Genomic DNA, 24677 nt, shown 5'->3' with positions numbered 1-24677 from the left:
GCTCTATAGACCACTTTGAAGTGTACATGCTATTTGGCACCTCTTGGCCTTTATCGCTCCCTGACAGCTCCACTTGCCAGCACAAGTACCCCGGTGCGAACTGCCTTTGATAGGGCGGGGGGGTGGATTGGGGCGGTGGTCGTGCAGACAAGACTCGTTTGCCGCCGGGCCTCACCAAGGAGAGGCCATCTAACTGCATGTAAGAGGCAGGCTGCAGGATCTAGTACATGGAAGGCAGGGGGGTGAGTTTATAAATACCTCAGCCTCCCAGGAGAATATATGGGTGCAGTTCACCCTGGAGACCCTGGATGCCTAGGCAGTTAGTCAGCAGCAGGCTGGCCTGTGGTGGCAAGGCGGCACGGGCCAGAGGGGGTCATCTCTGTACCCGGTGCCCAAAAGGATGATTTATTATGATCAACCATATTGATTATTTACCTATAACCATGTTTTGTATCAATAAAATCCAACGGCCTTTTATTGCCAACGCTTGAACAAAGTGGTGTGGTAAGTATTTTTGGGGGAGGAGGCAAGGCCGGGAGGCTTGATGCCAACCCGCAAAATAACATATGAATGTCTGCTGCATATGGGTTCAACGGTTATGTGGATTGAAGGTGGGCGGCCAGCGTGAGGGAGGATGCTGGCCGGAGACATGTGGTGTGACAAGACAAGGCACAGGAAGACTATTCAATGGAGACACACTAGATTCATTTAAAAAATCAAAACAACCATTGTTAAAATATATGTTGGGTTTTATTTTAGATCTTAATTTCAATTGAACATAAATAATAAACATTACACATTGTAAAGTTCCGGTTGCAGCACATCCAGGGAAAATCCGCGGTATTGTCCACTGTCGCTGGGGAAATGTTGTCTAATGGCAAGTACCGCACAGGCAGGTATTACTCTCCGAACGCGGTGTCCGAGCCTCCCGTGAAGCCACCAAGTGAAGCAACGATAGGCCACCAGCCTGTACCACCTGTGAAAAAGAAAGATGCAATGGAACCAATTTACATGCGTTCGAATGATATGTAGATGTAATTTTATATGTGGGAGACGACCATGAAATAGTAGTGGCATCACTGACATCACAACCAGAGTATACTTACTCGTTACTCGGATTACGCGGACGAACAGTGCCGCGAAGTTCGTGCATGAGCACCATCATCATCCTCAACACGGTCCGTGAGAGGCAGGCTTCCCTGAACTCTGGCAGCTCGGTGATGCATTGCGGACTTGGCTCGCCTTCCGAAATGTAGGCCAAGCACCCGGAATGTTCACGGCAGCAGCAGTTCTCCTCCTCAGTTGGCATTAGCTCGCACCGATTGCACGTGCACCAAGTGGAGACGCCGTCCATGCGACATGGTCCAGGCTCTTCATCCGTTGACTGGTCCTCCCAACTGCCGTCCGAATCCCCATCGTTTTCGCGTGCTTGCCTTTCCAGTAGTTCCTCCTCGGTGTACTCGGGCTCGTACATATACGGCATTATTGTAGCCATTGTGTGGTAAAGAAAGTAAAATAATTTACAGAGATGGTACAGGTGTTCACAAGGCCTAGAAGCGGCGAAGGTAGCTGACCAGAGCACAGAAACGAGTCACAGAATACTCAAAGTAACACAGAGAGAGTAATGGAATCGAAAATCTGCTGCTGTGTGTTGTGAAACGGTGTGTTTATACTTATTGAGGAAAGAGGCGTCCTGCCATTTCCATGGCGACACTTCATTAGCTGAGGCGCAGCGATTGTTGACACGAAACGTGCTTTGGCGTTGGGAAATGGGCGGTACGCGTCTGCTGATGTCAGGCTCAGGGGCGGGGGATTTGATTTAGTGCCGCAAAAGCAGGTGAGCCAGGGCGATGGGGGGAAATGATAGGATTATCAGAAAATGGCGGCTGATTTCGAGTGCGTTAATGGACGAAAAGTCGGGTAAGGTCCATAGGAAAGTTTTCTACGATCTACCGATTTATGCTTAAAAACACATGGCCGAACCGTAGGGACAATAAAAAAAAAGTCCCGGAACTATCCTTTAACTTTTTTAATACACAATAGCAGTCAGAGCTGCTACTGGAAACAAGCCCTTTCTGTCCCCAAAATGAGGGGGACATGGGTTTTAAAAAACAGAATAATGCATGCAGATTTCCAGAAATACTTGATCGGGTATTTCAGAAAATGTGTTATTTCCAAGGTGGCAATGCTCTCATAATTCGATGGATTTCCAAAACTACAGCACAGTTTAGCAGTAATGATTGCATCAGTATTTCCAGTAGCACGTGTGCTTAACTCTAAACGAGGCTGTATGTCTCCGGTGCATGGGGGACTCCATTAACTGCACTGCTACCAGCAAACAGTGCAAGCCGTCGCTTTCCTACCAGTGTATTGTAATTGGTACATGTCCTGCTCATCCGGGCAATACTTGGGGGCCCAACGTCTGTGTCAGTCCTATTACACTTGTAAGCACAACCAGTGTCAATTAGTTCATTTTATCTACTTCTTTTTCTCCCCTTTCACACTTACAAGAGAGCTTGTATTAACACACTTTGGCAAGAGTAGTCCTGCTGCAGCAGGCAACAAAATGAGGGTTCATCAGAGCCACAAACTGTCAGGCTGTCCACAAAGATACAGCAAAGTGAAACATGTAAGGAGGGCCTGTATAGCGCCACGTCTGCCACTTGGGAGGCCTATTGGTGCTAGATCGTGTAAGAGAAAGGGCAGGGTTTGGGTTATTGGCGCAAGAGGGGAGGAAGGATGCCCATAGCTGCAGGTCGGGAGCACCAGGGCTCAGTGTGCTAGTCTGATTCCAAGTGAGTTAAGTTGAGGCATGTGCGTTGTGTGTTGCCAGAGATGCCACCCAGCTCAGCTATTCATTGTTGGTTCTGCCCTCTGAGCGTGGGTGGTGCTGGGGTGTGTAGAGGGGGCTGTGCTGTCATGGGTCTGTGGGCACGGTGTAGAGATTGCACAGGGTAGGTAGATATAAAAGGCTGGCGAGGGTTCTAAAGTGACCTGGCCCCTGCATTGAGTGTATGGCAAGGGCGATGGGGGCATGGGGTATGTTTGTGGTGTAAGATGGAAGGTTGAGGACCTGCTGGTTAGTGGGGACAGGCAGCTGATCTGACGGGGATGCAAGTGTGAGGTTTCTTGCCAGTCCATCATGCCTTCTTGTTCATCGGGTTGGTGGGTCTGTTCTCTGTGTGTCATGTTGCTGAGCTGTGCTGGCTAAGGAACGTTATCCTGGACCATCAGTTCTGTCCTTGCTGTTGTTGGCCTAACCGTCTCTTACTATTGGAGTGTGCTCAAGCTAGGTGATGTCATGCCACCATAGGCAAGCATGTTTCATCATGCCGGCTGGTGAGGGGACAATTTCCAGATGGTCGGGTAGTCCTCACTGGTGTAAAGTAATCTTAGACATGCATTCCGAAAGTAAGTGCTGATGTTTCAAAAAGCAAGCCCTCATTTGCATCTCCTATTGCACGTGCCATTGTCTATAGAGGCAGCTATGATTATTTAGGAAGATTCATATGAGGTTTTCATCCCAAGTTAAAGAAGCAAAGGGATGTAGCAGGCGGGCGCATCATAGGTCCTGAAGAAGATGGATAATATTTGTTCCAAATTTGTTGGAGGCTCCGTCGAAACTTGTTCTAGGGAAGGTGTTGTGATGTATTTCAGCGAAACCAACGGAAATGTATGTTGTTGAGTTTGCCCCTACAACCTCTTAGTCCTTATTACCTTTTCCACTACCAATGATCTGATATTAGACCGCGTTTGGTAGACTGTGGCCCACTGTGACCCCAGGCTTATTTACTTTTGTAATGATTTGTTTAGTCGTGTTTAGTTTCACACATGTAGAATAATTGAAGCTGATTGTTTCACTAGAAAAATGTTTACACCACCAGGGCAAATTAACGTTCCCTTTTTTTTTTGTACATTGTCGTGTTATGTTATCATAACATGATTTATATTTTGTATTGACCAATAAATGAAATTGAAGTGAATTAAGATGATTCCTCGTGTGCTCTACACAGCACTCGTTCCATGTGTTCTTCCTTGTAGATTATTATATTAGGCTGTTCTTTATCATGAAATTCATCAGCTGTATATTGGCTGTTCTTCGTGAGACACTATCTTATTGTTTTTCTTGATTCCGACCACAGGTGTCAATTAATTTTGGGGTATACCGAACTCTGTTCTTACTGTCAATAAAACTGCCATGCTAGAGCAGAGTGATTGCCCAGTTACGTACAAGTTAACCTTCTTCAGGGTGACCTCCAGGCCATTGTTGTGGAAGGCCCAGCGGGTGGTGCAGAGGGTTTTTAATTGGATTCTGGGTGTGGCTGCAAGCCAGTGAAGCGATTGGCGGGGTGGGATGATATTGACCACTAATCTGGCTGCTGCACTTTGTACTCACTGTGTTAGTCTGGGTAGCGGATGTGGAGGCTGGTGACAAGATTCAGTCACAAAAGTCTTGAACGTGAAGGGGCCACAGCACCAATGTGCTGCTGTGCGAATAGCCTCCCACCTTGCTGCTTGCTGGGTCCCCCCACTACTCTTCTGGCCCTCCACCAACGTGTGCAAACATGTGAATACAACAAAAGGCACATTAGAGAAGATCAAAAGGAAAAGAGGTGAACAACCAAATGTCAAAGACCATTGATCATCTTCGGCTCAGGGGCCAACTCTTATAGCCGGTGTTTGGGGCCAATGGGAGGACTATCTTCCGAGCTCCCAAGGACAGTGCTCCCTGACTAATAAAACCACATGATATGATAGGTTATTTATAATGCGCTTAATACCCAGAGGTTTGTAAGCGTGGACCCGGGGATCGAACCTGTGTTGCTCAGTGTTGTTTTGCTTCCAAGGCGATCACGTTGCCCCTGAGCTATCCTCCTGAGACGAATGGTCATAGTAAGAATCATTAGTATTAATAGATAGAATGTTTACCTAATAATGCAAATAATAATATGAACAGGATGATTTTAAAATTATAGGTTCTCATTAACTGTGTTTCACAGTTTTTAGAATGTATATGTTTACCAAATGACCGTCAGCCAGTAGCCTTCCTATTTTCCTTATTTTTCGGAGAAAGGTATTATAAAGATTGAATGGGCACTAATTCATGCTATGGAAATGGGAATCTCCTGTCTGAATCCTTGCCTCAACTCCATGGCGGTGACTTCATTAAGGACTAATAAAGGGCTCAGGGATCCGGGTGTGTTGGTGTTCCGCGTGCGCTGATGTCAGGTGTTGTGTTTAAGCACGGTATATGCTGATACGAGCTCCATAGTCAGAGCACTGGTCCTTTAGAGGAAGAGACATGGGGCCTCATTACGAGTCTGGCGGTAACCGTGCCGGTATAACCGCCTGGTTACCGCCGGACTCGTATTACCATTCGGCCTCCGTGACTCCCGGAATTACCAGGGCATTACAGCCCTGGTGTCCCGGGAATTCCAGAGGCGGAATTCGGTAAATCCCCATTCAGTCCCATAGGACTCAATGGGAATGGGGAAGTGGAAACACTGGCACCATCTCGGGATGGTGTTGGTGTTTCCACGTCCGCCTGCAGGCGGGAGGTGTTCAACCCGCCAGGTCAGACCTGGCGGGAAGATCACCTCCCGCCTGCAGGACTCGAGATCGGGCGGCCTGGAATTAACAGTGGCGGCGGGTTTACTGCCACTGTTAATTCCGGACCGCCTGACCTGTAACGAGGCCCATGGACTTTGAAAACAAAGTGATCAGCCTTGGAGCTGTGTTCAAAACTCCCTGCCAGTGGCACAAATGTTGCGGGTGAGGTCACACATCTGACATATTCCCTTTGTGAAAGGGGCAAAATGTGTGCATAGCAAGGCACCATTTGCACACACAAAAAAGGTCAACCCGGCACTCTTTTTTTTTATTTTATCATTTTATTTTCATATTTTCAATAAACACAACAGTTAAATGTCACAAATCAAGAATTATACAAATATTAAATTCAACAGCAAGAACAAATGAAGTCACAAAGATCATGCACCCCCCCCCACGACTAATCAATAACACAGAACACGCAATTAACAGGAAACAAATGATGGGTGGCATACATACACACAACCACATACCCAAACAACCACTTCCCATTGATACATAGCATTAGTCAACCAAACGAACCGTATCGCTCTTTTTGAAGTCGTGTAGCACAGCACTTTGGTAACACATTCTGAGATATAGATAGTGCTGTATGAACCCCACCCGTGCCCACTGGTCCTTCGTTCCTCATGTGCTGGGTGCAGCAAGCAGGGAGATATTAGCCTGTGCTGGGGTGTCGAGCAGAAAGCTGAAGGCAGCCCACGAGCTGCAGTCCACCCGCACCTCTGACACCACCCGCATAGGCCTCCAAAGACTGTCAGCAGAACCGGCCTTTTCAATGGACTTTCCGTCCCCTGCACGGTCTAGGAGGGATATCCGAGATCCCGGGCCTTGGGGATTACAGTCACCTCTCTGAATAAACGGCTCATTGTGTGCAAGACAATGGAAGTGCGTATCACTTCGCAGGCTGAGGACGCACATCCTAGAAAACAATCACAAGGTCCTTTCGGCCTTAAATGACGCTGAAGTGCCCTTGTGCGTAGCCCCGAGGCGCAGAAGTAACATTACCACTGGCCTCTTGTTACAGACTGCGCAAGCCGTGGTTGCAGGCCCGGGCGGGGATGAAGCGACCAAGGCATTTACTAAAGAGAGCACAAGTAATCTTAAACAGACAGCGCTGTCATGTGGAGACGTTCCAGGCAAATCCAGTAGCCATGGATATGGTGCTAAAAAACAACCTGGTGTGCCAATCTATCATGCATGTTCATTGGCAGTGAAAACGCAGAGCTCAGCAATTAACAGTAATAATACGTTTTTAGATAGCACTTCCTCCTTCCTCTAAACACTGCAATAATGCGTTTTTTCATATTAGATTTTTATTTTGTTTACATAGGAGCCAGCATCAACACAGTCACTAAGGGTCCACTGCCCAGGTGATCGCTTGAGAGGTGACATCCCACCTGGCAAGTGCTCCCAGAGGACACCGCGCCACATATGGGATTCCCTCCTTCCGGAAACTGAGGACTTTTTGTAGTGGAAAGGAGGTCATAGTCACGCGACATGGTGCCGTCCTGCAGAAGCTCCATCAATGGGGCTTGATGCAGGAGAACACGGGACCAGCTATTTGATGTCTTCTGGATGCTGATTGTCCCAACCACAGGGACAAGACAATCCCTTTTTCTCTTTTCTCCCAACACAAGGGGAGGCTGTAAAGACTTGCAGAGTTCCTTCACCTCCTATGAGGTCCTATGCACTGGTGTAGCTAGCAGAGAGGCAGGTCTTACTCCAGTAGTGTCTTGCTCCAGTAGCAGAAGACTCCCACTGTGTCCTGGAGATTACTAGGGAGCAGAGCTTGCTTCTTACTTGGACTACATGCTTTGACCTCACAACTGGAGGACTCTGGAAAGGACTGCTGCCCCAGCAGGGTGCAAATTAATTCTCTTGAAGACTTGAAATCTAAAGATGAATCAAATAAGGGGTGGGAGGCCCCCTCGTTTATAGGCAAATTTCCACTGATGATTGAACAAAAAGACAGATTTAAGGAAATCCCTGCCCTTGTGAAAAGTGGTCTTTTCATAGCTTTGTGCTGAAGGACGTAGATGAGAAACTAAGGAAAGATAGGTACATGGAGAAACAAGATTGTGGAATCTTTCCACAACTGTGCTGAGCTCCTTCTAACTACACTAGTTCCACCACTTTCTCTGACCGATAGCATCAAAGGCCCCTGGTGTGAGGGTAGTCCTTTTGTGCAGAGTGTGCCCTTTGATTCATGTTTCTGAGGCCAGCTCCAGCTGAGGGGCTGCCCTGCTGGAGAGAGGTGCTACCCAACCGCGCAAAAGGATGAAATGCGAGGAACAGTATTTCAGTCTCTTGTCCTGCTGGCCAGCAGGGACGGGCTGTCTGACCAGAATACACAACTCCACAGCGGACCTGGGCTTACAGTATTGACAGATGTATGATACAAATCTGATATGGCTCTTAATAATTATGTAAACCCTCCACACCATACCACATGGGGTATGGCTTATATTTTAACAGATTACCCTGAAACCAGGTGCATAGCTTCTCATAATCATATGGAATTTGAACAACGGTGAAAACGCAAATGCACCCTCTTCCTTGCAGTGACTTGGCTGTCACAGCGCCTGTCAAACAGAGCACCTGTAACCTTTAAACCTGCACTGTGACACTGGAGAGCAGGAGTTGCAGACCAGGAGACTGATGTAGCAGGAGCAGGGCACAAGGGTATGCTTCTGGCACAGAGCTTATTGAAAGGGGATCTGATGAGCAGGCCAGCCTTTCTAAGATGGAATTACCTGCATCCGTTTATTATAATGAATCAATAAAAAACTAAATCAAGGGCTTCTATTCCCTTGCAAGATGGCAATTTGGTATGAAAGGAAAAATTAATCAGAATGTTATTCTTGATATCGCAAATATTATCTAGACAATTCAGTACATTTATGACAGGTTGCGAGAGGGGAAGCATAGAGAATAGGATTTCCAATAGATTACAACATAGAGAAAAGCATCTTTGGACGAGTTTCAGCTTCCTTAATTTGTGAAAAATAAAAAGAGGTCTTGAGGTTCATGCACCTCTCAAAAGAAGTGGGGACTCTGGAGCGTGATGTTTTCGCTGAGAACATTCCCATTGGCGCATTTCCCTAAAAAAAATGCACATATTGCTCATTACAGTGCCTTTGGTGCTAGCACACCCCGGGACAGCGACATTGTGGTGGCACCACCAGAACAAGTTAACAGGTCGCTGGAATATAACATCTCCTAGTCGATTTTCTCAGAAGTATCTACATAGTCTTGTGGTGTCAAGAAACCAAAGAATTTGATTACTGAATACTGTGGCTCTTACCACCGTAACCAAGTAGCAAGTGTACATTCAATGTTTCTGTTTCACAGATGGCACAGTTCTTGCCCAACATCTTTTGTTGTTTACCGCAGCTCATTACTGGTTCCTCACTTGTGGTCGGCATCAGGCGTCACAGACTCATGTTCTATTTTTGTTGTCTTTAGAGAACTATGTCCCATGCACGTTTCTCTTCCTTTCAGTCCTGTAATGAGCCGTGCCCATGTGCACATATCCATTTATTTACTCATTTTAAGGCTCATCTGCCAGAACATTTTAAGAATGTGGGCCTGATTTTCAAAGATTTGCACTGCGGCAGATGAAGAGATTCCACAAGCATCTAGGATTTGACCAAAAAGAAGGTAAGTGGGGTTGGGAGGGTGGAGTGGGTATTTTTTGGGTTGGAGGGCGGGTGAGGGAAAACACTTACCTGAATCCCCAGTGGGGGAAGATGGCAGCCTCCAGCCGTGTGGTGGCTCGTAGCAGGGATTTCCCCGTTCCCCCAAGCTGCCTCATTGGCTGAGGGGCTGCCACACCCACTCCTGCCGAGGACAAAGGAAAGGAACGTAGCAACACCTAGCACCAAAAAGCTGGAACGCTCTACCCACTGCATTAAGAAACGAAAAATTCTACACCGCATTCCGCAAACAACTGAAAATCACTCTGTTCAACTAACCCGTCTCTTCAACTCTCCTTTACATATTGACTGTATGTAACTGTTTGTAACATAATGAATGTACTTACCTGCTGTAATGTATCATGTACTAAGTGAGCATACTGTAACAGCTCCACGATGCCACCAGGCCGATGTGCGCTATACAAATTCAAATAAATAAATGTTAGGAGTGGGATGCCCGCTCGGGTAAAGCCCTAGCGAGGGCCACTCAGATTGATTGTTACAATCGGATTGACCCTCGCCGGGTACTAATCAGCAGTACTCTCCATCTGGAATGACCTGAAAATTGAACTCCTACGCTAAAACCACCTCTGCACTTATAGTATTGGACCTTTTAGCAGCATTTGACAGTCAACCATGCAGCCCTTATCAAAAGAATAGAAGAAAAAGGGGTAAGCAACATTGTTCTACAATTTATTAAATCCTTCCTTACCCCCTTTTAGCCCAGCGTTGCACATACTCACATTTGGTGTTCCTCAAGGCTCACCTCTCTCACCACTACTCTTCGACATCTTCATGCATCCTCTCATGAAAGTCATCAAATGGCACAGGCTTACATGACACATCTGCACAGATGACACTAAATCTACAAAATTGTCACAGCAAGTGCATAGACCAAGCCCTCATTAATTGTCTCTTACAAATTTATGCATGGATGAGCAACAACAACCTTATACTCAACCCAGATAAGACTGAAATCATGATCATGGCCAACAACCCTTCTATCCAACCACCTATAACATGGCCTACAGAAATGAGATTTATATCACACACCAATACTTTCTAGGAGCATATTCAAATGCTTTTTTGAAACCTTAGTTTAAATCTATACATTCAATGTGTACTCTGTGGACTTCCCTAGGCAGAAGAACACCCTATCCCTGGTGGGTGTCGCTGTCCCTAGGAAGGAGGTGGTGCAACGCCTATTTAATAGGGACAGGAAGAGGTTCTATCCCTGCTTCTACAATGTTTTTGTTACTCTTCAACGTAAACCGTTAAAATGGTTGAACCAAATCTACTCATTCCTCCATGAACATTCTCTGGAGGTATTTACTGTTTATCTATACAGGGTATCTGGCTCCTAGATGTGCTTTATTCACCCCAACAGAGGTGTGTGCATGAGCTGTAGACAAGGTTGTGTAGTATGGTTCAACACACCAATAATCGACCCAGCTGTCTAGGTAAATTTTTTATAGAACTTAAAAACAACCTGTTAGTAATTCCAGGTAGGGAGACCTAACGTGGAACATCACCACAATGGAGCAAGAGAGAGATTATCCCTCTACTAAAAAAGCATTCTTTTGTCTCTGTATCCCATGTGTTCTTGGGGGATATCATCTATCGTGGTGGTCGACTGATTTCGATGATATACTTGTTATCGTAATCTTCTTCAGGACCTTTCATGCAGTTACGTCTTCAAACAGATCGTCCACTCCCTCGAGGTGGTGGTGTCACGACCTCCTGACATAGGGAAAGGATTTTAAAATGACTTGGTATGGCCTGATAAATCCGGTGAATTTGATCTCATTGGCATGCATATAGCTGTCCAGTATTCTTTAAAGACCAAGTGGTCTGTTTTTCTGTCTCTTCTAGACCCCTGCCGCAAATAAACCCCAGAATTCTGTCTGAATTATCCAAGAGAGGATGACTATCCCCTGTCTGGACACCATAAACATTTCTAATAATGGCTAGGTCATTGTTAGGTTAGTTGTTGTAATATCATTTTTGCATTACCTCGCTTCCAGACTGGAGGTGTGTTGGTCTGGAGCTGATAATTGATAGTATCTTGCGACGTACTGTAGCTGTTCTTGTCTTGGTCCCATGTATCAAGAATATGAGGGAGTATTAGTAAGATTCATATCTTCACTGGGAGTTTGCCTCGCTCTTATGATATTCTCTGAATCGGAGGCAGTGACAGTGATGAATAGTAATAGGAAAGAATGCTGCCACCTTTTTTGTCAGTGTGAACGGCCGCCGTCTCCCATATGCGCTATAGAATAATTCTAGCTATGTGCACGGATGCTAGAATATTAGTATAGCTAAGGCGGGTACGTGTTCTAAATCCTTCATTTGTGTGTCCCACTTTTGTGCCACCGAGGTGATATGGGCGCTCTGGGCTGGTTGTTTAGGGCAAACTAGGTCATGTGCTGCCGCCGGTGTATGGTGCCTGTATGCCTTTAGAAAAATAGCCAAGTTGTCCATGCGGGGTTGTGTGTGCCCAGTTTAGTCTGCTGATGGCAGGTACGATGTGGGCAGGCATACGGACAAATCATGCAGTGTCCAATCTGTTAATAGAGGTACACTCGGCTTACCTTCTTATTTGTGGAGATCCTATTTTACGGAGCTGCTGCGATATCAATCTGTCCACCGCGAACGCCGAGCAAAGCTTTTAGTTGCTAGGCGACGCTAGTCTTTTGTGCTTCCTTACATTTTGCAACCCTTGTACGTGCGTGGGTGCTGCGGTGGCCATCTTGGAGTGGCGCATCGTGCTTCCATCTCAAGGGGGCCTCTAAGGGTTTGGAATGGATGTCGGTCCCTGATGTGAAACCTTAGGTGGCAAACTAATGCACTCAAGCTCCTTAGTTCGAAAGTTCATATTGTATAATGCTGTGTTACTGTGGTATGATTACCACAGTGCCGCATTTCACTATTACTCATGGTCCACAGATATGGAAGGTATGTTGTGAACACCGGGGAGTTTTTCAATCATGAATTCTAGAAAGAGGGGTATTTCACCTTATAGTGTTGCTAGATTACATGTAAGGATACTGTAACAGTGTATCCCTCCAGTAATGTATTGGGAATAAGATGAGGGGTTTCTAGCAAGAGGGGGACTTTGCTTTATAGTGTTGTTAGATAACATGGAAGGGTACTATAACAGTGTATCCCTCCAGATGGCGACATAAAGTATTGTGAATGAGATGAGGGGTTTGGATCCTCAATTATTTGCCTAGGCTAATGCTCCGGCTGCCTCATGTGGTTTTTTGGAGATGGTTCGTCCTGTTATTTCATGACTGCCAGATCTTGCCATTGGATTTCTTCGTTGAGGCCATTTTGGACCGTATTCAATCTAAAAATCCAGTTCTGCTCTTGTCATAGCAATAGGTTAGCAAAATTGCCTCCTCTGTGTGGGAGTCTGATCTTCTCAAGGATTTTCCACTCGATATCCTCTGGTGTATGACCGTGTGATTGGAAGTGGGCAACCAGGGGGGATGTGGTTTTCTTAGTTCTGATGAATGACTTATGCTCAATGACGCACCTTTTCACTTCTCTGGTTGTCATACCTACGTAACGCAGCCCGCCTGGGCATGTAATGAGGTATATTACACCTTTGCTGTTACAGTTTGTGAGTTTTCTTTTGTTCCCATGGGGTTTTCCATCCAATATTGATCTTTTTAGTGCAACGTGTCTGAGCACACATCAAGCAACTCCCACAAGGGGCATGGCCCATGGGTCTGGTGGTACCCCAAATTGGTGGTTCTATTGTTTCTGTCTCTGTTTCTTTTAAGGTGTGCACAAGGCGATCCAGATGGTTTTGTCTCCTTTTGATGGCAAAAAGCAGGCATCTCCAAATGGCTAGTGCCTGTGTTCAGAATTGGCCACAACTTTTTTATTTCTTTTTTTAAGATGTTAAAAACCAGTGAGTAATTTAGTACTGCTGTAATGTTGGTTCTTTTATCCAGTTTCTGGTGTTGTACCAATGTGATGTCTCGTGGGATATTCTTGGATCTTTTGTACGTGTCATTGACAATCTTCGTCGGATATCCCCTCAGGAATGAGAGCCAGCCCCAAAGCCTGCAAACGGTTAAACATATCTGAATCCTCATGGACAATGAGTGATCACTTGCGCCTCAAGTTAACAGAGTAGTAAGGAAACACTTCTTCCACCTACAATGTGCCTGACGGATATTATCCTTTCTCACTTTTCCACACAGAACACTCACTATTAGCTCACTTGTCATGCATCTTCCGAGGCATGCCTGACTACCTCACCCAAAAACTACAATGAATCCAGAATGCAGCAGCAAGACTCCTTCTAAGGTATACCAACAGCTTACGCATCACGTCAGCACTAAGATCACTACACTTGCTACCAGTAAATGAAAGGATCTATTGAAAAATGCTGTGCATTCTCCACAGAGCAATTTATGGCCAAGGAGCAGAATTCCTGAGAGAAAACAAACCATCTACAGACCAAATAGAACCCTGAGGTCTAGCAATGACATAAGCCTAAACCCAAACGCTATTGGAAAATAAATCATGGTAGCTCAGCATTTTCATGCATCTTAAAAATCTCTGAAAATTCCTCTCCAAGGAAAGATGCACAATAGAGGAACGTCTGACTTTCAGGAATGAAGTACAACTCTCAAGCCATAAGCCATTGTCAAGGAGAGCTGACCACAGCACACTGGGTTTCAGTTACTCAGCAAGCGACCCATGTGACTGCAATTTAACACAATGCCATGAAGATTGCACTCTCCCCCACTAACCCAAACTAAACCCCCCATACTCCTGCAAACATACCACACACAAACCAACTATGCCACACACACACAAAACACACACCTCCTCCAATAACTCACACAATCTCAACATGGCCAAAGCATTCTTACACCATGGGCACCAAATGCCATGCAAATGGATGCAAATGCTTTGCACGCCCCTTCAACCCAAACCTCCTAGAAGCAAACCCACACACAGTGATCGGTTTATTGAGCTGAAACTACCGAAGCCATAGCAGGAGCACTTGTGCACTCTCCCTCAACTGCCACTAACAAACCAACCACTCTTTTATTCAGGCCATTTAGGCATGTAGTTTCTGGGTATTGTGATTTCTGTTGTTGTTTAGCACCAGGATGTCTTTTCAAGGGGATTGTTTGCTCTTTATAAGAGTCATACCATACCATATCATCTGCCAGAGCACCTGGAGACCATGAAAAAAATAGTGTTTTTGTACAGTTTTTTTAACTGTGTTTTAAATTTCTCTTGATGAAAAATGATAGGGTATTGGGGGTTGTTTCTAGTAGGTATTGAAATAATTATGGACTATGTAGTTATTACTTTGCTGGAATCGAATCTCTGTACAAATATGTCAAATTTTAATCCTGGGTAAATCTGGTTATCCTAAAATGAACGCACTCTTAAATTACATGTCATCTTTTATGTAAACTAAGCCGTCGAAGTAATGTGTTGTATCTGTGATTCTGTATGCTTTTATAGCTTCCTACCCAAAAAAAAAGCGATTCTTGACTTGGCAATTGGAAGCAGTGCACAGTGTAAAAACAACTAACATAACATAACATGATGACAAATGAAGCCAAAAAACATATCTGGGGTTGTTGTGGTCTTGTGCAGAAGGTGTATGTCCTAGCAGGTAGGGCTGAACTGTTTCTTTTGAGGGACAAGAACAAGCCTGATTTGGGTATGGCCCAGAGCAATGTCAGAAGTTATGACTAATTCAAAACCGTGCAACCATCACTCTTCAGTTTTGAACCATAAAGATGTACATGTGGGGCCGTTGATAGAAGGTGGGATTATGCCTGCCAGGAGAGAGTGGGTCTAATTCTGTAGGGTAAAAGGGGCGGGAAGATATTTATGTATATTGAATGTATTGAAAAGGTATGCCTAAGAGATGTGCATAGCATACCAAAACAGAACAAAAATTCATGATTAGAATAAGTAAGATGCGGTCAATATGAAGTATCAATCTTAACGGTTGGAACAAGAAAGAAAGTACATTGTAAGAGAGGAGCAGAAGGAAGGAAGGAAGAGTGGCTGCATCCCAAAATATTGTTGCAAGGAAGGAAAAAGAGTGGAAACAGGCCTGGGCACATGCTGTGTAGGGGGGATCTGATAGAAATATAGAAGCACAGTGGAGCACGAGAAGGGGAGTAAGCCAAAACAAGGGAAGAAAGAGAAGAGGTAGTCAAGCTATTGGAAAATGCATAAACAATCGAAAGGAAGTAAAGATTAATAGAAGCATAGAAGCAGGGGCAGAAAACAGAGGCTAAGGGAGGAGAGGTAATCAAGCAGGTTGAAAGCTGAAAGAGAAGAAGTAGAACAGAATACAGGGGGAGCGCATACGCTGGAAAGTCAAGAAGCAGCAAACAAGATTAGTAAATCAAGAGACAATTAGATTGAGAATAAGAGGCGTTGTAGCGAAGAACGTAATAAAATAATGAATTTTGTAGATCGTATCAGGTTCATAGTGGTATGAACGAGCAATAGAGGAGATGTGAACAGAGAAGAAAAGAGTAGAATCAAAATTGGCACCTACATTACGCGAAAAGGATGAGAAGCAAAGAACACCAGGGCGGCAAAATATGGGAGGTCAAGATAGCAGGAGAACCGTCAGTATTAGAAGAGTGGAGTTGGTCAGAAAAAGAAGAGAAAGAAACAGAGTCCTTGGAATCATCATCATGAAAATAACAATCCAGACCAAAAGATGGAATGAAGGAAGACAAAGAGTAAGAAGTGTCCCAAAGACTACGCCTTGGTGGATACAATAACGTATGGAGAAAGTAGACGAGTGAACTGCAGCCCAAGACACAGAATAGGAACAATGAGAGAGATAGGAGGACGACCACAAAGGAACAGTACCAGACGTTTCAAGAGCAAAAAGAAAGGAACAAAGAAATGAGTGTCAATGCAAGGATACCTTAGAATGTTGGAAAGAAGAAAGGACGTTGGTAACATTAAGAAGACCCGTTTCGTTTGAGTGGGTAGGTCGAAAAACCGATTGAAAAGGGGCAAGATAAGAGTTAGTAGACAATGATTCTAGTTTCCTGCCAGCTCTCATTTCTGAAACTCCCCAATCAATTGATTATTATAGTAAATCCTCTTCTTGCTCACCAGTACTGCTGACCCTACCTGATGGACGTTATTGCTAATACTCACTCGTTATCAGTGCTCAGCTTCCTGGTCATTATTGCTAATACGCCCCATGATCAGTGCTCAGATACCTGGCCAGTATTGCTAATCCAATCTGACATGCTTGCTCTCTCTATGGGGGCATTGATACTTTTCTTATTGGCAAAGGTACCAATTTAAGTAGAAAACCCTCTTAAGCTGCCTTTTGATTCCTTGGACAGTGACCCAAAAACCTTCTCTGAATGTGGGAAGTATTTCTGAGTGATTCATGGTTGCTGGGCTGCTTATACAGAAGGTGCTGCTGAACATCGCCCTCTTTCTTCCTTTATTCATAGCTGAGATGGTGTCCCTCCCTAAGTGTAATTTAAAAACAGAATGGTTGCTCCCATACAGAGCTAATTGCTGCACAATTGCCCACCCCACACTACTCGAATCCTAACTTCGATTTGAAAGTCACATTGCCTTGTGCATAAAGCGGGAGCGAGACACAGAACACACCAGGGGAAGGGAAGGCGAAGGGCTACTGGAGCGGTGAGCAGGGTTTCAGACTTTACACTCTAAAGTCTTTCGTGCCCTGATGTGTCCCTCATGTCTCCACCTTTGTACAAATGACTTTTTAGATGTGTGGAACCAACATATCATTTTTGAAAAATGTTTAAAATGTTTTTGTTTTTTGCAGCAGTAATTTCTTGTGATGTAAACAGTTGAGCGGGTGAATATGTTGCTCGAACCATATTCATAATTGAGGGCTTTCAATATTTCTTTACTCCTAAGGAGATTTATTTGGGAGTTTTGGGTGCCGACCCCCTTTGTGAAAAGCACAGAGAGTAATGCCATGTTACGTTGACATAAATGTACTTGTTAATGAAAATAATGGTTCACACTGCACCAGCTAGCACTGCATCCATTCATTTTGCTCGGTGTGTGCAGACCACATATTGATGAGGACTTTCCACTCTTAAGACGGGACACCCCTGGTTAGCCATGCCCTATCGTAGGCAAGGAAGAAGGATGGCCTATGTCTGTTCCTTATCCACAAAGCCTAAGGCCATGTCCTTTCCACATCTAAGGCAGGAGTGGTAGTCTATAGTTTGCATTCCCCTCGGTGGACTGTTTGAAGATATCATCGAAAGATCACTACCCGGAAGCAACCCTCCCCAGCAGGCCCGACACGGCCTTGCAGCTCCACATCTGTGTTTGTTCCTCCACAGACAAGCAATTGTTTGAAATTATCATTAGGGTCCTACTTCCAGCCAGGATATCTCAAATGACCCTAATATATCTAGCCATAACTGGGCCACTACAGAGGCTTTCATGCGCAAACTGTTCTACACGCCATATGAGATTTAATAGAATCCTATTGATATAAAACTTGCTTTGAATCATCACACCTCAATGAAGACTATACACCCTAATAAAGACCCAGGAGGGTCGAAAAACGACTTGGGTGGAATCTGAATCAAAATAACACTTTTGATCAATATTACTAGTCATCATCAATTCTCTGACATCATATGAAACTTTATTTTGAACTACTTAATAGCCAGCGCAGAAGTGACTAGGGCTCCCCTATGCCTCTACCTATGACTCTACTATACACGGGCATGTCAAACCTCAGTGCCACCCTAAATTCAGTGTGCCACCATCCCAAGGAAGATTGAATGGTAACCTAACATAAATACATTATGGTGTCTCTTAATAATCCTCCCACGAAAAAGAAAAATGTAGTTGAAACAACTTTTTCAGCCCCCAAAATATTGAATCAGTCTAAAAAGTTGAATTTTGAAAAGCGTATCCCCATGACCAAGTGACTGTCTCATGTGAAGGCATCTCATCTTTATAAATTAATTTTGTCACCAAATTATTGAAGCAAGCATTAAAAATTATAATTTTGAAACACTGTCAAAGTGCCAATTTTAGGCTCAAATACTACAACTACAGTCTTAGTCTACTCAATCAGTCTGCTGGCTTTCCTAACTGTGGTATTCAATGATGCACACAGTGATGACTTTCAGGCAGTATCTTCAATGTAGGGCTGGTTATTGGTTACAGCAAACATCAGTGGTCATCTAAACAGGTATAATATGTAAGAGTAGTCAGAGCCAACCATCATGCATCTCCTCTCTTGCCAGCTCTCTCGCTCAACTGCTCCCATCGAACAGTCAGCACATGGACGTTCCATGATGTCAACAACCTATTTACTCAGGCAGGGTGTGTAAGACACAACACTAACCCAGGGAGGTCAAGATCTTTTGGGCCAGCAGTCCTCCAATCTCTTCCCCTTTGTAGTTCACAATGTTGTAGCCTTTAATGAAATCTCACAAACTCCTCACCAGCTTCTGAAACAGTTGATCCTTAAAGGCTAAGACCTATCCCTGTTTCCCTGTTAGCCAATCACATTCTAACAGATAATTAAGTCATTCATGTAATCAGTAGGAACAGTGTAACAAGACGTTGGGCCTAATTCAGAGAAGCTTTTTACAATGGCAAAACCCCATTGGAAAACACTCAGTGGATTAGGCCGATTCATTGTGTTTGTTTATATTTGAATTGAAACAATTCTTGTCATTTTTTGTAACATACATAAGAACTGGCATGTTTGAAAGAGGGGCAATGAGCAAATAATTAAAAGCAGTCAGTGCTTTATCTAGTTATATGAATTATTGCATATGTTTTTGAATTATGTGTGCTCTTCTGCTAATATGTTTTAATAACAGCATGGAAAATGTGAACACACACTTTATTTTTTATTCTTTAGAATGTATAGAGCGCACAGCAGCCCTAAGGCATCGTGGCGCTGTTACAACGCAGAGACTTGCTGGTTACAAAGAAAGGTGAGGAGCATAGTGGTTAAATGCCATGGTTTAGCTTAGTGGTTACAGGGTAGCTTCGCTGAGGTTACAAGACATAGTAGAATGGTGTTTACAATGGTACAGAGGATATTGGATGCAGGTTTAGTAACATAGGAAGCATATGCTGAAGACATGTATGGCATAGGGGTTAATAGAGAGAAGGAGGGGTAGTTAAGGATTAAGATGGGAGTGCAAGCAGCGTTAGATGAACAGCATAGTTTTGAGTGTTTTGGGAAAGATGGCGAGAGAAGGTTCTGCTCTACACTCGCTGGGGAGATCATTCCAAAGTTTGGGAGCTATGTGGGGGAAGCCTAGACCTCGGGCACTGGCTCTTTCGATATGTGGGACTTGTAGTTGGTTGGCATGTTGACTTCTTTTAGGGAGGGTAGGGCTGACTCTGTTGCTGGTGTCAGTTAGGTAGGTTGGAGCAGTGCTACTCATGCATTTATGCGTGATGGTTAGGATTTTGAATTGGACTCGCTCTTTAACAGGTAGCCAGTGAGCAGCTCGCCTGGCTTGAGCGATGTGCTCGCTTTTGGGAATGCTGAGAGCTGCTCGCAGAGCATTGTTTTGCACTATTTGGAGCCTGTTGAGATTTTTGGCTGAGGTGCCTGCAAGGATGGCATTGCAGTAGTCTAGTTTAGCACCGATAGTGGCGCGGGCTATGGAGAGACCGTTTTGGGGGGATAGAAAAGGTTTGATGGCATTGATGAGTTTGGTGGTGTGGGCTGATGCAGAAGCAATGGCGCTGACCTGTCGTGTCATGGAGAGGGTTTGATTCTGAGTAGACTCCGAGGGTTTTCACAGAGGTGGAGACAGCGATGATGGTGTTATCGATAGTGAAGTTGTCATATTTTTGTTGTTTGGGTAGGATTTCTTTGGGACCCAAGAGAATGATCTCCGTTTTATCTTCATTAAGGCAGAGACCATTTATTGCCATCCATGTTTGTATGATAGTGTAGATTTGGAGGCGGTCTGCTACGTCTTGGTCATAGTCCCCAGAGAGGGGGAGCAATACTTGTGTGTTGTCGGCATAGTTCGTGTAAGCTATGTCTAACGAATCAAGCAGGTTAAACAGTGGCTTGGTAAACAAGTTGTAGAGGGTGGGGGCCGTGCAGGATCCTTGTGGAACTCCACAGTGGATGGTGTCAGGGACAGCATTGGCCTGGTCGGAGTAAACCTTCATGGCTCTGCCTTCCAGGAAGGAGGTTATCCATGAGGTTGCTTCTGTGGAGAAGTGGGCTGCGTTGGAAAGGTAGGAGGTCAGAATGTTGTGATCTACAAGATCAAACGCGACAGAGAGATCTAGGAGAAGCATTAGGGCTGGTTTGCCCTTGTCCATGATGTTAGTGATTTGGGTTTTGAGATCTAGTAGGGCGGTTTCTGTGACATGACCTTTCCTGAAGCCAGATTGTCTATTACCCAGGATAGCGTTGGTTTCCAGATAGTGTTGGATTTGGGTATGGGCAGCTTTGTCAAGGATTTTGAGGAGGAAGGGGACTGTGGTTATAGGACGGTAGGTGTTGGGGCATGAGGGATTAAGGGAGGGTTTCTTTATGAGAGGGCGGATCCATGCTTCTTTAAGGCTTTGAGGTACAATGCCCGAGGAAATGAATGCAGCGATGATAGGTGTAAGAGTGTCAGCCCACTCTTTGATGATAGTGGGAGGGCATATGTCACCTTTGCAAGTGGAGGGTTTGATATGTTGGAGGATGTCGAGGATTTCCTTTTATGAGACGTCCCTGAATGAGAAGAGTGGGGTGTTGGGAAGGGGAGAGGGGGAGTTGGAGGGGGATTGGTTGTCCTGGATGGGTAGAGCTTTGCGTTGGGAAAGGATTTTTTCTTGAAGAAGTTTGATTTTGTTGAGGAGCGCTGATTGTATGCTAGTGCACCAGGCTTCATATTTGGATATTTTGTCAAATTTGGTGATTGGGGTGATGAGATCTTTGAAGATAGAGAACATTTCTTTAGTTTTGGAGTTGGCACTGATTATCCTAAGGTTAATGGATTCAGATTTAGCATTGAAGATTGCTTTTTTGTACGTGGTTGAGCAAGTTTTGAATTCTTCCAATGAGGCGGGGGTGGGAGATGATTGCCATTTTGTTAGGGCAAGACATTTGTTGTTTCGAAGGATTGCTAGTTCTTCTGGGAAACAAGAGTTCGTGTGCATGGATATTTTAGCTTTCTTATCTTCTAGCGGTGCTATGGTTTCAATGGCATTGGTAAGAGTAAGGGAATATATGTTGGCGAGAGCTGATGTGTTGTTGGAAAAAGGAGGTTTGAATTCAGGAATGTCAAGAAAGGGGAGAAGATTGTCTTTGGTGAGTTTTTTTGATCTTCTTACTTTGGCTGGAGGGGCGTATGAGAGTACTTTAGTTAAGGGTTTGGTAGGAATAGTAAGTTGTATGCAGTGGTGGTCTTTCCACGGGAGGGCTGAGTTCTCGGTAATGGCGACTGTGCAGTTATGGTCGGCGATCCAATCAATGGAGCGACCTTTGCAGTGGGTGTGTTCTGAGATTTTATGTGTGCATCCTAGGTCATTGAGGTCTTTAGCGAGTGAAGCGGCTGGTTTGTCCTTAGGGTCATGAAGGCCTAGATTAAGATCTCCGAGCAGGAGGGTTTTAGTGGATCTTTTTAGGTTGTTTCCAAGAATATGTAGGAGGTGTTTTTGGAAGTCAGGGGCTGTGCCAGGTGGTCTGTAGGTGGTAATGATATTTATAGTACAGTTGGGGGAGAGCGTGAGCTTAGCGTACATAAGGTCTGTGTTGTTTTCCCATTGTTGGTTGCAGAGTCTAATGGAGAGGGCTTCTTTGGTGATGAGAGCTACCCCACCATCTTTGGTGGTCTTGCGGTCCTGTCTGAGAATGGTGTAGCCGGCTGGTAGTGCGAGAGAGATGGCTGGACCTGAGGCTTCATGTAGCCAAGTTTCTGTGACAGCTAGTAGATCGAGATCTAAGGAACTAATAAGGTCATTGATCTCTAGGGCATGTGCAGGGAGAGAGCGGGCGTTTGTCAGTGCACATTTGAGGGTGGATGCATGTGAAGATTTGTTGATGGTGTGGGAGGGTGATTTAGTGTCAGTGGTGAACATATGGTTCGGAGAGGTGGGCTGGGGTTGGGCTAGATGGGAGTGTTAGCTGGTAGGTGTGATAGTGGGAAGCAGAAGAATGTGGGTTGATGAGACAGGCGTGCGGGAGCTGAGTCTGAGATTTCTGAGGTGAGTGGGGAGTGGGATGTGGGGGTGTGCTGGGATCTACGCGAGCCCTGACCTGGTCAGTCTGTTAGTTAAGATGGGAGGAACAGATTTGGTTTGGAATTGGCTATGAGGTGAGTCTATCGAGTGGGTTGGCCAAGATTGGAGCAGTGGAGTTGGCGGAATAATGAGTGAGTGAGTATAGGGCATGGTGTGGATGAGCCACAGTGAGGCTAGGAGTAGTGTTTGCGTGAGGAGGAAGAATTGAAAGGTGGTGGGAGGTGGTGTTTGCAGTGTGAGAGATCTGTGGTGCGGCAAGGGTGGTGATACATTTGTGAAAGGAAGGCGTGCAGTTTATGTAATTGCATTTAGTGGAGTGTCTCTATGCATTATGCAAGTAGGTACAGTATGTGTCTGTTAGGAGCAGTGGAGATCAGTTGTGGGCAATACTGAGCAGCAATGATCTAATGTAGGCACAGGGGGCAGCAGTATTCGTAAATGGCCGTGGAGAGTAGGAGTAAACACTGGTGTGCAATGCTAAGTAATAGAAAACAATTTCGGGTAATACTGGGTGGCATAAGCAGTTTTTAGCAATACTAGATAGCAATGAGCAGTTTAAGAGAATACTGAGCAGCAGTTTCATTTTAGGGCAATGCAATTTAGGGACATTAGCATCAACAGTTAAAAAACAGTCACACGGCACCCCGGAAATCACCTTTGGGCAGTGCTGAGCAGCATAGTCAAATGCGTTGCACGGCAAGGTCAGATGTGTGAACTTGCGGCGCTACAATAATTGTTAGGGTTAGACACATCATGCTGGCCGGTGGGTCACTTTTGGCAAGAAGTGGCAATGCGATTTGGCATAGAGCTGTGTAAACGTCTTAAGAGTGATTGTACATTCCGGAGGGGAGTAATGTTACCTTGAGATATGGGGCATACTGCGACGTGTCAGGAGCACGGAGGAATCAGCTGGTGAGTCGGCAGGTCGAGCGTAGGAGAGATGCTTGCCAGAGTAGCAGATGGCAGGGGGGCTGGGGCCTTGGCCTCGCGGCCAGATGCGAACAGAGGCTAACAGGCCCTTATCACTTGCCTTGTCCACGGCCGGTGTCTGCCTGCCGGTGGAAGTGATGAATTCAAATAGGCAGTTGTTTCCTAGAAGCGAGGCACAGCCTCGATGTGGGGCCGCATTGCGCCGGCCATCTTGGGAGGGGAAACAGCTCATTCATGCAAAACAATTGTTCTGAAAAATAATGCAGCATATTGGACAAGGCTAGCAGATAGACTTGTTGCTTAGGCAATCGTTTATCTTGTAAAGAAATAAATACCTTTTCTAAATGCCACAAGCTTTTTTGGCATTCAGTGAACACATTAACCCCATAATGTATTCTAAAAAGTGTCAGTAATGGTCTGTATATTTCAATTGTGGTTGAGAAGAGAAGTTTGGCAAAATCAATTGTCGGAATGCACATTTGTGAAATATATCTCTCTCAAAGTTAAAAGGAATGTTTCATGTGTCACTACCGGCTGATGTGGCATGGCTTGGAGGCTAGAACTGTTCATATCATAGACATATAATGCTTCTTATGACAGTGTCACACACTCGTATGCGAGTTATGCATGTTCATAACATACGAGTCTGATCTGAAGTTCCTTTTTCATGTGCATGCTACACGTTGGACATGGCCATTGGGGTTGGTTCCTGATACAGGGGTGAGAGGGTGCTGCCACATATGGTTTAACCAGGGTAATTGACTGTAAACGTGCATTTCTTATAAAATGCTTTTTTGTCTCTTTGTGATGACAAAATCTTTGTGATCATGATGGGTCACACTTTTTTCAGGGAAAACCAGCTCAATCAATTGGAAACAATTGGCAGGATTCCCTTTCTTCCCCTATTAAAGGACCTGTCTCTGTACATTTACACTGATCATAATAGAGTCCTATTCTGGGAAGTGATTTCATCCCATCTGGATTTTGGGAATTAATGCTGCCTAGGCAGGTCTGCTGTACAAAGTTCTGATGCAGTTGTGGGCAGAATACCGTTCTATCTGAAACCCCATTCCCATGCCTCTTTAATTCTGTAAAGTCAGAATTTGTGGTCAGCGAAATACATAGTGGAATTTAAGATCTGGTGCCTCACACAGCAGGCCCTTTGTTATCTCGTGCCCTTTAACT

General features: G+C 44.9%; 1 protein-coding gene across 2 annotated transcripts in view; it reads left to right on the top strand.

The window, feature by feature from the left end:
- Nucleotides 1-24677, top strand: part of TLR5 (toll like receptor 5) — a 218926-nt gene that overhangs the window by 179903 nt on the left and 14346 nt on the right. The window contains exon 1 of one of the 2 annotated variants that reach the window (XM_069608621.1): nucleotides 9132-9273. The exons of the other annotated variant lie outside the window; for it this stretch is intronic. The gene's annotated coding sequence lies outside the window, so the exon portion shown is untranslated. Of the gene's footprint in view, nucleotides 1-9131; nucleotides 9274-24677 lie in introns of those variants that run through there. 2 annotated transcript variants of the gene reach the window in all.

This window comes from Ambystoma mexicanum, chromosome 4q, assembly GCF_040938575.1.
Source record: "Ambystoma mexicanum isolate Mex_15411 chromosome 4q, UKY_AmexF1_1, whole genome shotgun sequence".
NCBI classification, from domain to species: domain Eukaryota; kingdom Metazoa; phylum Chordata; class Amphibia; order Caudata; family Ambystomatidae; genus Ambystoma; species Ambystoma mexicanum.
This window is presented reverse-complemented; position numbering and strand designations above follow the sequence as displayed.